Source organism: Falco biarmicus, chromosome 12, assembly GCF_023638135.1.
Source record: "Falco biarmicus isolate bFalBia1 chromosome 12, bFalBia1.pri, whole genome shotgun sequence".
Taxonomy (NCBI): Eukaryota; Metazoa; Chordata; class Aves; order Falconiformes; family Falconidae; genus Falco; species Falco biarmicus.
In genome coordinates this window covers 3,130,603-3,145,810 of record NC_079299.1, presented here as the reverse complement: position 1 = coordinate 3,145,810, position 15,208 = coordinate 3,130,603, and the positions used below count along the sequence as shown (strand labels likewise).

The 15,208-nt window shown below is 41.7% G+C and overlaps 1 protein-coding gene across 24 annotated transcripts in view; it reads right to left on the bottom strand.

The window, feature by feature from the left end:
- NRXN1 (neurexin 1) overlaps window positions 1-15,208 on the bottom strand; it is a 730,473-nt gene that overhangs the window by 69,405 nt on the left and 645,860 nt on the right. The window lies entirely within an intron of this gene.

The following is a 15,208-nucleotide window of genomic DNA, read 5'->3' as shown; positions in this document are numbered from 1 at the left end:
CAGAAAATGACTGCACTGTTGTATAAGCATCTCCACTAAGCTTTGTCATTTATTTCTGTAATTAAAACCATTTTGAGAAAGACGTAGTCAGTTCAAGCAAATTACATGTTACAATAAAACAATTCTAATAACAATCCAGAAGTTATTAATGAATACTCAATTCTATATAGGAAAGTATTAACTGGAGTAGCTCCTGAACAGGATTATTGCTATTTTCAGGCTCTTAAATGTGTTTTCTGCACAGAATATGGCAGTTACATTTGCATAATAATCATAAATCCAATCCAGAAACGTAATTTTATTTTTCTGAATAACCAGTCTGTTAATTTATCAAGGGCTCTGAACATCTGAAATGGTGAAACAGAGGATAAGATAATGATATGTCTTTTTCATGGGATTTAGTAGCTAGAAACAAGCAGGGAATTGAAGGATGAAATTTTTAGAACAACTTCTATTTATTGTAAAAACACCATTTACAGTTTCTTAGAGCTGTCTGTGTAGTGTTTGTCAGCCTCCCTTCACCTCTCCAAACCCAAGAAAAGCAGCAAAGATATAATAAAAACCTCTTCTCATCCTGGTTAATTGTTTAGAAAACACAAAAATGTTGTCCCTCCCAGCGACTCTCCCGACAGCGCACACTGTAGCCAAGAGCCTACCAGCAAATCACGACATGCAGGTGATTTAAACATGCTCACACAAAGAAGCAGAAAAGCAACATCTGAGTAAGGAGTTTTGCTTTTGTAAGTGTAAATATTTGCAAATAATTTTCCTTTCTCTTCTTCCCTTCGTCAGAACCGTTTCCGCTTATTACCAACTGTCACTGCCCAGGCACCTTTAGAGGTAACTCAACCAGTTCAGGCGATGGACCTAGGAACACCAAGGTCCAAAAGGACCATGCAGCTCAGCCAAGAAGCTCTGGAGATATTCAGCAGGTTGCCTTATACAAGACCTGCAGTAATGTCACAGCATCCCGGCAGGGTGGGGGTGGGCAGTGTCCCCCGGAGCCCCCAGCCCAGCCCTGCTGCAGCAGCTCTCCCAGAGCGGGCTGCACAGAGCCGCCTCCAGGCGGGTTGGGATGGCTCCAGAGAAGGAGACCCCACAGCCCCTCGGGGCAGCCTGTCCCACGGCTCCGACACCCTCACGGCAGAGAAGTTCTTCCCCATCTTCAGAAGATGAGGTGATGGTGCAACCCACTTTGGTCAGAAAACTTCCCATAATTTCATCAAGCTCAACAATGAGGCAGTACTAAGGATCATGACCTCATACGTTTGTGGGAGTTTTAACCTTTCAAGCACAAGATTCCTATATCATATATCTTCTGACAAGGATAGGATGTGAAGATAAAGCCCATCATATGATAAAATGATGGTGCCCTTCCTGACGTTCAGAAATCTTTTGTTAGGAAAGGGCTATCTCTATAAATACACACTAGTCATTCGTTTATTACATGAAAACCTGTAACTTCTGCTGCAAAATAACGTTCTTCCAAAAGCACTGCACACGATACCCACAAATGAAATACCAAAGCTCGCTGACAGCTGGACCCTGGGAAAAGTGTGCTACAAGAGCCACTGCTCAGCAGTAAGCTCCTGTGGGGTACGATGAGCTGTTTCAGAAGGTACGTAGCTCGTAAATGCATGTGTGTGAAACGCCTCGAAGCTAAAGTCGCTCTTCTCACTTTTCCACCTTCTCCTCTGGTCTCCGAAGACATTCCTATCACCAGAGCCTTCAAAATAGGCTTATCTCAGCCTAAGAAGCAAGAGAAAGGTGGCTCTATAGTGGCACAGATGGCTACGTTCATGCACCTTTTCCTCTTACAAGTGGTGGCTTCTCATGGACACTTTTCCTGCTGAATCCCATGAAATAAACACCTCAGCTAATTATATTCTCAGTGCTGAAATCTGACATGTGTAACGCATTCTTTGCTGCAAAGGAGAAAGCACCGTTATCACAGGCCACTACTACATCTTACTTCATAAAGGAATCGCTATATTTTTATTTCATGGTAGCCCAGTGCTGCCACTGACTGAGCGGTGACTCAATAGTCTAATATTAGCCACCCCATCCCAAACGCAGGAGATGTCATTCCACCTGTGACATCAACACGAAATGGGACCTGATGTCTTTCCTTCCCTCGGAAGGGAAGCCTTGACGGTTTGGTTTGGTGGGTTTTTTGGGGTTTTTTTTGGGTTTTTTTTGTTTTTTTTTTTTTTAATAAAAAAACCCACCGCCTCCCCAAAAGAAAACCTCTAAGCGAATCTAGTTCTTTATGACAGGTGACTAAATCACAAGAAAACTCATATAAAACCCCAACTTTACAGTGAGACAAAGGTGCTCTTTTTTTTCTGTGGCTCTTTGACTTAAGTTAATATTTTATTTTTGCTTTCACTCAAAAGCTTTTAGTCTTCTCGACCCTTTTCTCCATTTCCTTTTTTTACACAGGCTAAAAGAAGCAAAAGCAGACCAAGGAAAGAAGAAAACAAAGAGTTTACATCACTTGTGGCAAAAATGCCACTGCAGGTTAAAAATCCACTGAAAGCAGAAATATCTGGACAAATAGAAGAGGGGCCATGTTCCACATAAATATGCTTTCACATGACAACTACCATGAAGCCTCTCTGAGGTCTTTTCTCCCCTTTTCTGGCGATCGCAGAAGGGCTCACCAAGTCAGCAAACTAACTAGACTGGGCTCTCAGCCTACGTGAGCGGATTAGCACCCGGTGAACAGAGACATCCATTGGGACCAGCACGGATTTCACTGCTGGGTTGCCAGTACAGACTGGCTCAGGAGACACTTGGTCAGCACAAAGCAATAACGGCTCCTTCTATCAAAGCCCATTCAAAAAGACAGCTACTTGTGGCATTGACAGGAGCACCCCGTTTCTACATACATGGACTTACAACCTTTTTCCTGAAAGTTTCACTGCCAGTATCAGTCACCTCAGTGTTTCCAGGAAGGAAAAATTAAAGCTGTTCTTACTTCAAGAGAACAACAGAGCCATGAGGAATTAGCAGGTGCACGGATGCTGCTAAAGTTCAGTGAGAAACGGCAACTTGAGAAATGCTGTTGCTGCAGAAAAAAATACGGGGACTAGGTACTGAGGGGGAAAGATGATAACGATTAAATAGGCTGAATAAAATGGAGGAAGGATGCCGAGAGTAATCAAACAGAATTTTTCAGTAGAGGAATAAATCTAGAAGTATGCCATTAATTATGGAAAATAGAACAATTAATGAAAAATACAAAGGAAGCACATATGGAAAGATTAAGAAACGATCTGTTGTGTGGGTGAGAGTGAACACAGAGAAAGACAACAATGTCACATAGAATATGCTACTGAGGCTTTTTATGTCTTCATGTCCCTTTGCTTTTCAAACTCTTGCAAAACATTACCTCATCTCTTTGGTGGTTTGATGGTCGTGGTTTGTTTGGTTTTTTTTCATCCCTAGCGTGCAAACTCACATTTCTCATCTTTGTCTTTTCCACTGCAGACAACAAAACTCCTATCTAGCCAGAATGCCGTCACAGAGAGACAATGTTATGCACAGCTGACTGTGTCTTCAAGTACATTTGTTTCTATTTGCTAAATACATTTTGAATGTGTTCACCCACCTCTTCATGGCAAAAGCTCAGAAAAAAATAATAATAATAAAAAACTGAAACATCGAGAAACTACTGTTTTGAAATCAGTCCCAGATATATGCACATCCCCCCACATTTCTAGAGTGGGTTTTAAGTAATTAGAGGAAAATGGATGTGCTACATATCATTTAATCAGTGGATAATGCAAAAACATCAAATATTTTCTTTGAAAGTGTTTTTTATCATCTCTGTAGCTCCTAACCTGCAATTCTTTCAAAGAAGAGAAGCTTCAGTCAATAGATTGTTTTGGCATAAAACCCCTTAACTAAATTCCTGAGTAAATTGGCTTATTTACTTACGTATATGCTTTGTAACTTACATTTTTCTCCAAATAATACATTCACACTAATAAAAAGTACTTTATTTTTAAATTGCTGCAGCTTACTTCTGCTACTGAAATTTGAAGGATGCTCTAATGGAGCCAGACCTCTTCACCATTTTAAAACAGCCTGCACCTTCAGCACTGTAAGCACCAATGTAATTACAGTTCTACTTCCCAAAAAACTGGCTTGGGGGCACTCCCTGTGCGGCAGAGTACAGTGCAAAGGACGATCCCAGCAGTATGCTCGTGATCCGAGGTCTGGCACTGAGCTACTTCAGCCTGAACCAGGATCAAATGCAAATTTCACAGCCTTCCCACTAACATCTTCAACCAAAGAACAGCCCATTTGTGATTTATGCCACCGCTTCTTTCACTGCTGAACCTCTCCCAGATGTCCTCATCACTTTAAGATGCTGCCCTTCAAATTTGCTTTATAATGTGCCTGGTGCCTTCCATAAATCAAGGCTGAACCCTGCACTTCTGTGCATTACTCCTGAAAATAACCTCACACATCTTCTGAAGTATGATCCATTCACTTGATGAAACGCTAAGATTTTTTTCCTTAATGTGTCCTGCTCAAATTCATAATTATAGCACATCCCATTAAATGTTCCATGTAATAATTAGATGATAACAACTTGATGATTTCACTGAATAAGACAGAGAAGATCTGTGTGAAATCTCCCCTTGCTGATGCACAGTCACAGGGCTGGAATCTGGGTACTCACATATAAATCCAGCAAATTCAATGAAGTTACAAAGCTACATGATACCATCAGGAGGAAATTCTAAGTAACTCTTCAGTGACAGGAGATTCAGGCACAGTCCAGAAAAAAACAGCATCTATTGTGGGGAATTGTTGAAATGACCCAGATGTGGCTTAAATTCACATCTGCTTGGACAGGGAAAACCCTGAGCTAAGGTACCTAGAGAGCTCTGCCACCCACATTTCAAAGCAAAGTTAATTCAGGTGCCCAGAAGGTTTTGCCGAGTAGAGGAGCTCTGGACTACTTTTTTAAAAGAATGTTTTTAATTGCCCATGTGCTGTCTAAACCACATTTTTAGATGTGGGAGATCTCTATGGCTCTTGCCCTGTATCCCTTAAAGCATGCTGTGAGCTCGCATCGTTTAGCAAGTTTTAAGAGGATCTGCTTGTCATATTCTGCGGTTTACAAAAGTAACCCAAATAATACTTAAGACTCCACTTAGGAATTTAAGCAAGACTTATTTGAATGCAAATACAAAAGACAATGATGCTCCATACAGAAAAATAGCCTCTGCACTGAGGGTTGAGGGGAAGGAGGTGATTTACAAAAGACAAACTAATGCACAAATAACTTTTATGAATAAATGCCATCAAATATAGTAGTAGGGATATCCAAAGATTTTATAAACATTCTTCTAGGTGCTCAGACCTCCCTTGATATATGTACATATGCATGTCAACCCAGATAATATACTTGGGCATGGCAGGCAAAAAAGAACATAAATCACTGTCAAGACAGGCCGCTGTACTCCCTGGAAGAGTCATGGTGCTTTACTGCCTTACTGAATCCAGGTGCCATTTTTTTCCAAATGAGCTTTTGATTAGGAATTATTATGTCTCAAAGTCTTTTAACCCCAAGCGCTCATCCTTTTGACTGCCACTTCAAAACATGTGTTCTAAGTAATAAAGCAACCTCGCAGGGATTACAACCATGCAGGCATTAGCTAAATCCAACTTGAAATGAACACAAGAAGCCAATGGTATTTGTCAATCTGACTTTCTTATGAAGTCAGGCTGCGTTTTCTCTGTATATGTAGTTTTTAATCTGTTGGGCACTTACATATTTGCTATATAGAAACAAGCATTTTTTTCTTTCATTAGGCTAAAGGTTGAAAATCATCTTGAAGTACAAACAGCACCGGACAGGAAAAACACTAATGGGTATGAGAGGTCCAGAAGGTGTAACTTAGGATGAGGCTATTTTTTTCAAAGATAGAAGAAGGAATTTCTCCTAAGTGCCTGGTGCTGGAAGCTTAGCTTTTAAAAATAGACCATTAGACACAAAAATAAAATGACAACTGCTTCTGCGAGCTGCGGTCTTTCTCAGGATCAGTGTTCTGCCTGGTTTTGCCACCCTTACACATGAATACGTAATTTGCAAACAAATCAGAATCTGATGACAAAATGAGCCATACAGTTCCGACATCTAAAATTTTACAGAACCATTACCTTAACATGTCTCTCAAAACTGGAAAATACAGTGTGCAACATACACAAATCATTGAGTCACTCCAAAAATGTCGCAGGGAGAGCTTTATATAGTAGCAATCCTATGCAACCGTTCAAGAAAGGCAATCATATCTGTACTGTGCCTTATTTTCTAAGACCAAATGAAGCATAGCTTCTTTTCGTATCACTCAAATTGGCCATTTTCTTTCACACCTTCGTGTTCTACTATTTGTGTCACTGCAGCTAGAATTGCAAGATTTATTTAGGAACAATACTTTATCAATCATGAAACACCGAGCATAGTCCAATCTCACAGCACATACACTTTAAATAATGTTTGACACCTCATCTTACAGAAGGTAAGAACTGGTAGCCTGAATTAGGGACTTTAGTGGTAGCTATTAAACATTAAGAGCCCTTTTCCCTATACATTCTCATCTTTTTCATTTTCTGTTTCCTTTTCAGTGTTATTTTATTGCATTATATTATAATGGGAAGACAATCACAAGAAATCTGTTTGTGATATATTGCTCCTTCTCGTCCAAATAGAGTATGAGTGAAGCATTTCAAGTGTGTAACAATTTTCCCAAAATTCCACCACCTTTTCCTCTCAGTCAAGTGGAAAGCACAGTTTTATTTAAGTTTACTCAAAAGAACTTCCTGCTCAAATCATCCTGCTTCCATCCAATTTACTTCATGTGGAGACTAAAACTGAACCTACCTGGTCACTGTTTAAGGGATCACAAAGGATACTAGCTCTGGGCTATTTGAAGAGAAAAGAAAAACAAACCAACCTCAAAATCCCAGATGGATTTTATTTTACGTGTTCCTAAGGCCTTTTAAGCACCACTGACACAGAGGCATAAAAATGACATCTCTTTCCCAGCTGAGGGACAGGAAACTCTAACATGAGGTCTTCCCTGTGTGGGTGATTGGCAACGGAGAACACCTACGCTCCTGCACTACTTGTAGGACTGCAGATCTCGTGGCTAGCCGTTCATGTGGGTGGGCTACCGGGCAGCTTTGCTCACCTGCTGACCCAGCCGTGGCATCAGCACAGTGACAGCTTTGTTTCCAAGAGCCATCTCTTTGGTATCTCCAGAACTCCACATCTCATTACGGGTTGTGAACAAGGATGCTTTCCTTTAAGGGCAGACTTTTATTACCTATTACTAGGAAAAAGGACTCCAAGTCCTGTGTTCTGAGCAGGTAACTCTTCTTATAAATGTGGGATAAAGAGAAACTTCCGGAGAAGCAGACCCCACGACAGACATGAAATCATTCATTAGTTGGGTTTATGCACTGGGGCAGGAGCCAGCACCTAGGAGAGGTATGGTGCACAGTTATGGGTCCAATGGGGAGTAATCACGAAGGGCTAAAGAAGCAGAGAAATGAAAAGGTTTAGCAGCTGGGGACAGGAGCAAGATGGTAAGGCAAGTTGAAAGGCTCATGTTTCAGCTTTCTGCACAATTAACATGCCTCTCTGTGCACAACTGCTAATACTCTTGGGGAATGTATCTATTTTAACGTTGGTTGGCAGCCATGCTAGAGAAAAAAAATAAAAAACACTTTGGCTTTGACCCTACACTTGAATCTCATGAGTTTAACTGGTAAAGGATAAAAATTGAATGACTGTCAAGCCTCTAAACCACAGGACAGGTGTTTCTAAAAGCATCTCTGAAGCCTGACACAACCAGTTAGAAGAATAGACTTGTCAAAGAGAGGCCACAGAGACAGGAGGAATGCTTGATCCTTAAAGCAGAAATATATAGGAAAAGTCAGAGAAGGGAAATTCATAAAAAAGCCTTCACAAGTCTCTTGTGAAGTGGCTAAAACACATAAAAAGATTTTTCAATGGCAAGTTTTTCTCCCCACATGGCTAAGGAGACCGAGGACATTTCTGCTTGCTTTTTTGCCCATGTTGTTTCATTCCAGATGCCTATGCACAGGGCTACTCACATTACAGCACTGCCGTTCAGCAGAGAGTCAGAATCTGGTCCCATGTGAGCCCGAGTCTGCCTGCTTTCCAGAAAGTAGGAGTCGGAGGCGCTGGAAATCAGGCTTGAGTCCCGATCCCACTCATAACCACAGACAGGATGGTTCTTTGCTCATATCAAAGCCCTTTCAGTGTCTACAACCATTAAGAAAAATATACCTTGAACTAAGCTAGCCACATCAAAAAAGACGTTCTCAACTGCTTTTTGTCCTATAAAAGTAAGGACATCTGCTCTTCGAACAAAAACGGAAGACAAGCCCAAACCTGTCAAGGCAAAAAACCTTGGGAAGTTACTGCAGTCACCTCTGCACGTGAGCTCGCTGGGCTACACTGCCACCTGCCCCAACGGTGAGGTGTTATCGACAGGGCAAAAATTATTAGGTGGAGCTGTTCGAATGCCTGGCGTTCCTAAATACAGGTTCATTATCACTCCTCATTCTGATTATCATTCAAACGCACCCTTCTTTGATAAAATCAAGACAATTTTTGGTGGTGTCTGAAAATGATAGCCCAGCAAAATGAAATAACATAAAATATCACGTTTTGAATGATATACATATTACGCTGACAGACTTATGTTAAAGATGGAGCATCAGCAAGGTATAAACACTCAAACCCAGTACAGTACAACCATAAAAAACATTGTGCTAACCTCAAACACACCAACTGGCACACAAACTGCCTGATAGCTAATAAGATACGCGGACAGAAAATGAAGAAGTATTTAAAAGAGTATGTACAGAAAAACAGTTGCAATACTTTGCACTAAATTATGCGACTCAGCTAAATACTGGAAATGCAACGCTGTCAAACTAACACCAAAGTTGATGCTATGGGGCTGTTTTGAAGCTCAGCCATTCGGCATGAGGTATTAGAAGGAATAAATTTAGTTTTCAACTTCAATTTACAGCTTGCAGGAGCAGCTTTCCTGCAAGGGAATACGTCTCTGCCATCAACAGTGGGCCATAACGAATGCAGCCAGTTCCCTGGAACACCCATGACAGGAGAAAGATTAAATCCAATAAAATGGAAGTCACCAGAACTTGCCAATTCACAGCAATTGATTCATAATCTATTATATGAGGCAAATGATTCAGAAAGGTCTCTGTTCAGACAATGAAAGGAGTTAATATCTATAGGCTGAACGAGCATGCACAGTTTTTCTAGATTAGCAAGGATGACACATATTATTTACTGGCTTGGGCATTATTATTCTTTTGAAGCTTACATTTCTGTCCAAAGACAAGCCATAAAACAGAGCCTAGCAGAGCTGTTCAGACTCACCGTTGGTTATTAACAGATGACCTTCTCATAGGTCTTAAAATATCCTGAATATGCAAACTCCATTACAGCAGAACAGCCTCAGCCCCACAGGAGAGCAATAAAAATGACCTGGGAAGTCTTCTATTACAATAATTATTCTAGATGAAAGTACCAGCCATTTCCAAAGTTTAGGTTTATTAGTATATCAATATAATGTTATAGTGACACTCACTTGGAACCATTGTTCTAGTCTTTTCTAGCACATACATATCTGGCCAGTTTTCATTGTAAGACCTTCAGGTTTTATGCTAACTGGCGTTATTCTCTTAAACCCCAGTCTTTGCAATTGCATATATCATAATCTCATTTCAATTTTTAGAAAGCTGAATTTCTAGCGCTCTGGTCTGCAAAGTAAAACCTGACGGTGTGAACTTTAAGTTGCAAGATTTAAAAAAAATAAAATCATTATGGCAATGCTACAAGGATTGCACCTAGTTTTTAATAGCATTTATCTTGAAGTACTTCTCATATTATTTATGTTTTGGTTGCATCACCTAACAAGATAGGGACTTGCTGTAGATGAAGAACCAGGAGTAAATCAATGCCTGGACTGCTGATGGGTGGAGAAGGGCTGATGTTTTGGTCCTTTTGTGGAAACAACAGGGAACATCCTTGCTGCTGCAACCGCAGGAGTCAGCACCAGGCTGAATGACAGCTTTGGGTCTGGGCCACTGCAGGACAACAGGGAACAAGAGTTGTTTTCAGCACTCAAACAGAATTTTAAACTCCAAACACATCCTGCCCTGCTTTTCATCTGCGGAACTCTCCTTGTATTAGTAAAAACATCAGCAGAAGCCAGGAAGAGCTATGGGGTCTGTGGGATTCTTCCCTCCCACTGCCTAACCCTTTGTCGTTTGGTTTCCCCAAAGCCAAGGGCTTCAGACCAGGGCAGATAAGGACGGGAGTACATGGAGCAATTCCAGATGCTGTGGTTCAGTGTAAACATATCAATCCTGATAGGCCATTCTTGATGCATCATAACAACAGCTGTTGAGTACAATAAATCCTGATTAATATGAATTGTATTTTCCATTTACTGAACAAGAAAAACTGTAAATGTGAACCAAGAGGCTGGAATCGCATGGAACATAATTACCTAGCCAAAACGCTACCAAGACAAGGGAAAAACAGCCTCCAAAGCACGCTGTGACCTTTCAGTGAGATGCTACCCAGTCAATTATATGGCTGCCATGGAACTCGGGACTCTCCAGTGAGGCTGATGGCACACGACCTTAACAGTGAGGGGCCATCTGACATTAAAAAAAAAAAGAAAAAAGAGCTGGAGGATAGTAAAGGGGAACATCATCACAGCGTGTACTAGTGGAGCAGAAAAAAAAGAAAAAAAAAAAAAGCAAAAATCTCACAGAAACAATGCTGATTGACAGAGGAGGAAGAATAATATATAATAATATAATAATAATAATAATATTATAAGAGAAAAACAATTAAGTTGCAATAGAGAAAGAGACTGAAAGTCAAAGGCCATGTCCATGCCAAGACAAACCACGGCTTTGACACGGCTGCAGTTTATTCAAGGAGCCCAGCAATGTAACGGCTCCGCACTTGATCCCTATTTCTGGACTCACAGCCCTTTCACAGGTTCATTTCCTCTGTTATCAACATCACCCACCATACGTCCACCCCATCTGTATTATCTGGAGCAGTGACCGAGGAACCCAAAGCCGTGCCCGCCGAGCCAGCTGCCGTGCGGCTCAGCAAAGGCACCACCACCGTGTGCACCGGGCAGGATGCAAGCTGCCCCTGCTGTCCTGGGGAGGGTCCCGGCGACTCCGAAGCTACACACAAAAGGCCTGAAAACCTTATTTTGGTGAACTCTTACCTTCTTCGTAACGCCCTTTGAAAACATGCCTGTGCCAGTCGCAAGGCTGGAGCCGCTAGATCACCTCGTGTGCCAGATGTTCACCATTGAACACCAGTGTTCTGCTTAAACGGTCTTCTAACAAACGAAGCCCACATCGGCTCCAACATTTACAGCTTACTTTATGCAGGCAGACCTTGGAAAGAGGCTTGTTTTCAAAATCTGTAGGCAAATCTGAACAGGCAATGATTAGAAATGTGGTTTTAGAGTCTTTGGAGAGCTAGATCAGACCCTTGGCTGGGAACGTGAACAACAGATGATGCCAGAGGGGGGAAAATGAAACTATGGGTGGATTTACTGTATGTAGCTTGATACAGTGAAAGCAGGTGCAGTGACACGTCTTCATTATTACTTAATCTTCCCATCTCATAGATATGGGGATTGGGACAACGATGGGGATTGGAACTGTGGTGTGGAATACTGAACTGAGATAATCTAATTTACTTTAGTCTCTGCATCTGTATTCAAACTCAGCTGTTCATGAAGCAACACAAGAAAATACATTTTGCCCCTTTTTTTAAGCCATTTTTTGGCTGTTTCAATTATTTAGCTAAACTTCTCAATGAAAATAAATGCCAAAACAGCTTTGCGGAAACCTCCCTCTCAAAAAAACACCGAGTACAAAAATGTGAAGAAATGCAGAAACATGAAACACTTGTTTCATTCCAAGCATGCACTGACTGCATATAAATTAATCATACAACATAAGAAGGGAAGAGCAAATTTCCCTGAGATATAATTGTGTCATATATCACAAAACAGATTCAGGGCATAACGTGGTGGAACGGAGCGTAAGTGACAGCAAAGGTGTGGCGCGGTGGCAAATGCATTTATGATCTTAAGAAAAAATAATACATTTTTAAAAAAATATCAAGATTTGTTGATAATTACCTCTGAAGAAAGAAAAAAAATAACTGCAGGACTTAAAAGCACCTGCTGCCAGCCAGTCTCTGCTGCAGCACCAATACTGTCCTCTTATGATGAGGGAGGGGATGCTACTTTTCTTCTCACAGACAAAATACTGTGGCACGATGATGCTACAATGTAAGAAGTAATGCAAGGAGGGGATGTGATAATCAGGAGGACATGGAATAAGATGAAGATTTAATGAAAAGTCTTCAGGTAATTTACAGAAAACAAAATCTGTTCTTTCGTAATGCCAGATCAGTATTTCTGACCATTTAAATCACAAGAGACTGCTTCAGATTTTAGTAGAACGGAGCCCTTGAAAAGAATGTCAAAGAAAGGGACGTCAAGAGTGACAAACATCTGTCACAGAGAGTCTTGTAGACAAAGCAGGATCTCAGGACATCTTCATGCACCATTCAATTTTCAAAGAAAAGATCACAAACTGCATCCAGCCTCTGCAAAAGTCCACTAGAGGAAAGGAACAGATTACTTTGCCCTCATTTACCTCTAGCTACACAGGGGCCAGGCAGGATTTTGTTCATGAATGGCACCCATTATTCTCTTCCCACAGGAAAAAAATTAAAAAATAACAATTCTTAACCCAAGTGGATAAATTGCCAGGACCAGCTGCTGCTCCCCACATCTTTTTTGCTGGGGATGTCTTCTACAAGACACCACTCACGCCCTCCGCTTGCAAACCATGCTGTGATAAGGAAGGCTGTGCAAACCCAGGCGCACAGAGGTTACAGCCAGTGTTAGTAACATGCATGTTATAAGCAGCCCCTTCTCTCATGGTCTTGTGGAATCTCTTTAAGGGAGGCAGGCTTCCTGGACACAAAATTTCTAGATTGCAGCCTGAGGTTCTCTTTTTTCCCACCTACAGGTTCATGTATGTTTAAGTTTCTCTTTGGAGAAAGCTTCGTAAATATTTAGTACCCAATGATTTGACATCAAAAGATTGACTAAGGAATTGCTGTAGTAAGTCTTTATAAGGTTTTTGGAGAGAGGAATGTTCCTCCATTAGGTTTTTAACCTCCAGTGTTTGAAAAGTGAAGGCTTTTGATTAATTTGTGAAGACAATTCTAGATATACAGCTGTGCAACAGAGGGAAAAAAAAACCCCAAAACAAAAAAACCCCATAACAAAACCACCTTACTCTGAGCTTGGAGTTCTTAAAATAACACTGGAGTTTGGTAGAACTTCTGAGTTAAAAAAAAAACAAACACAAACACACAAAAAAACCCAAAAACAGAAACAAAAAGAAGATCGTGGTCTCAGTCAAATGCAACTGAAGGCAGGGGTTCCTTTGTGTAAAGGAAACAAGGCACTGGCGTGCCAGCCAGTTTGCATTTTGCACTTGCATTTCCTCAAATCTCAGAGCTACTCTCCCGCACAGCAGGCAGTTAGCTCGCCCTAATTACTGCCAGGGAGGCCCAGATGCTTTTGTCAGTTCTTCAAGCATGGAAAAAGATTACCAGCAGACAAGCCAGCCACAGGATCAAGGATGGCTCCTAACAGGAGACTTGTAAAAAATCCACTAATACTTATGTTCTCTGCTGAACGGAACAAATCTAAACACCTTACAAATCTGAGATCAAGCCTGGCTATGCATATACAGGATTATCTTCCATGCTGAAGAGACACATATAAATGCAGTCAATTAAAGAGAGAGTTATCATAATGAGACCCTTTTTCACGTAATTTGGCGCGATGCAAAGCGCTGCCTTAAGCCGGCACAAGGAGGCTGAAGGCAATGGCTGCGGCAGAAAGACGGGGGGTCCAGCATCGCTGGCAGCCAGCGGCGGGTCCGTCCTCTCCCCAGCTCTGGCAGCGGCCAAAGGATGCTGCGGCTTACCTACACGGATGCTCTGAATGAAGTAAAAGCAATTACTATTTTCCACGTTTTGAAATTACATGGAGAGGATCCTCCATTCTCTTGCAAATTGAATTTCACAGGCCTTCAAAGCAATTTGGCTTAAGCTTGAGGAATAGACTCAGCGGCAGCTCTTTATCTGAGGGGGGGGAGGGGGGGCGCGGTGACTGTTATCACTGATTTCAGCAGCTGGTTGAAGCCAGCACAAATCCCCTGTCACCATACAAAATACAATTACCTCCCCCCTCCCCGTCGTGGGAGAAGAAAAAAACTTGATTGAAAATTAGGACTGCAACTTAACCTGAAAGAGTTTATGTTCAGCTATACGATTTAATAAAAAAATAAATAAAATTACACACCTATTTAAGGCAGCTCAGGGCTGTGTGTGCTGTAAATCTGTAACCATTTACTGACTTGTTTTATACGGTGAAACTGGCCTGTGTCAAATGCAGCTTTGTGTGTCAACTACGAAGGTGACCTGAGGAGAGCTGAGCCCTCCTGTGCCCCGTCTCTGCTCCTTGCTGGTGGTGAACAAGTCACTTTGGCTTCTGTGTCTCTGCAGAACACACAGAGCCATCCCATCTCCTCAGCAAAAGCCAACGAGGCACACTGCTGGGAGAGGATGTGTTAAAAGTCATATATTAGTATTATTGCCATTACTTTGTTAGGAGTGCGGCATTTTGATGGGAAAAAAAAATTAGAAGATTTGGAGGGAGGATCCTTTTTGTTTCCACAAAAGCTCCTTTAATGGTTAGGGCACAGCTCCGCGGCAGCGTGCCCACCTGTGACACCCTTCACCCACCCCCCAAGCAGGGCACAGGGTTCCTGCTAGCCCTGTGCCACATCCGCGAGCCCTGTGCGAGCTTCAAGCAAGCCAGGACATCCACGGTGGCACCAGGCGCCTCTGTGCAGAGTCCCACACGCCTCCAGGCAACGTTCACGTACTGACAACATCCATCTAAAAACTGGTCAGCAAATTAAACGCATTGCCTGGCACGACAGGATAGTATTTGGGGGACAGAGAGCCTTATCCCAGTACAAATCTATT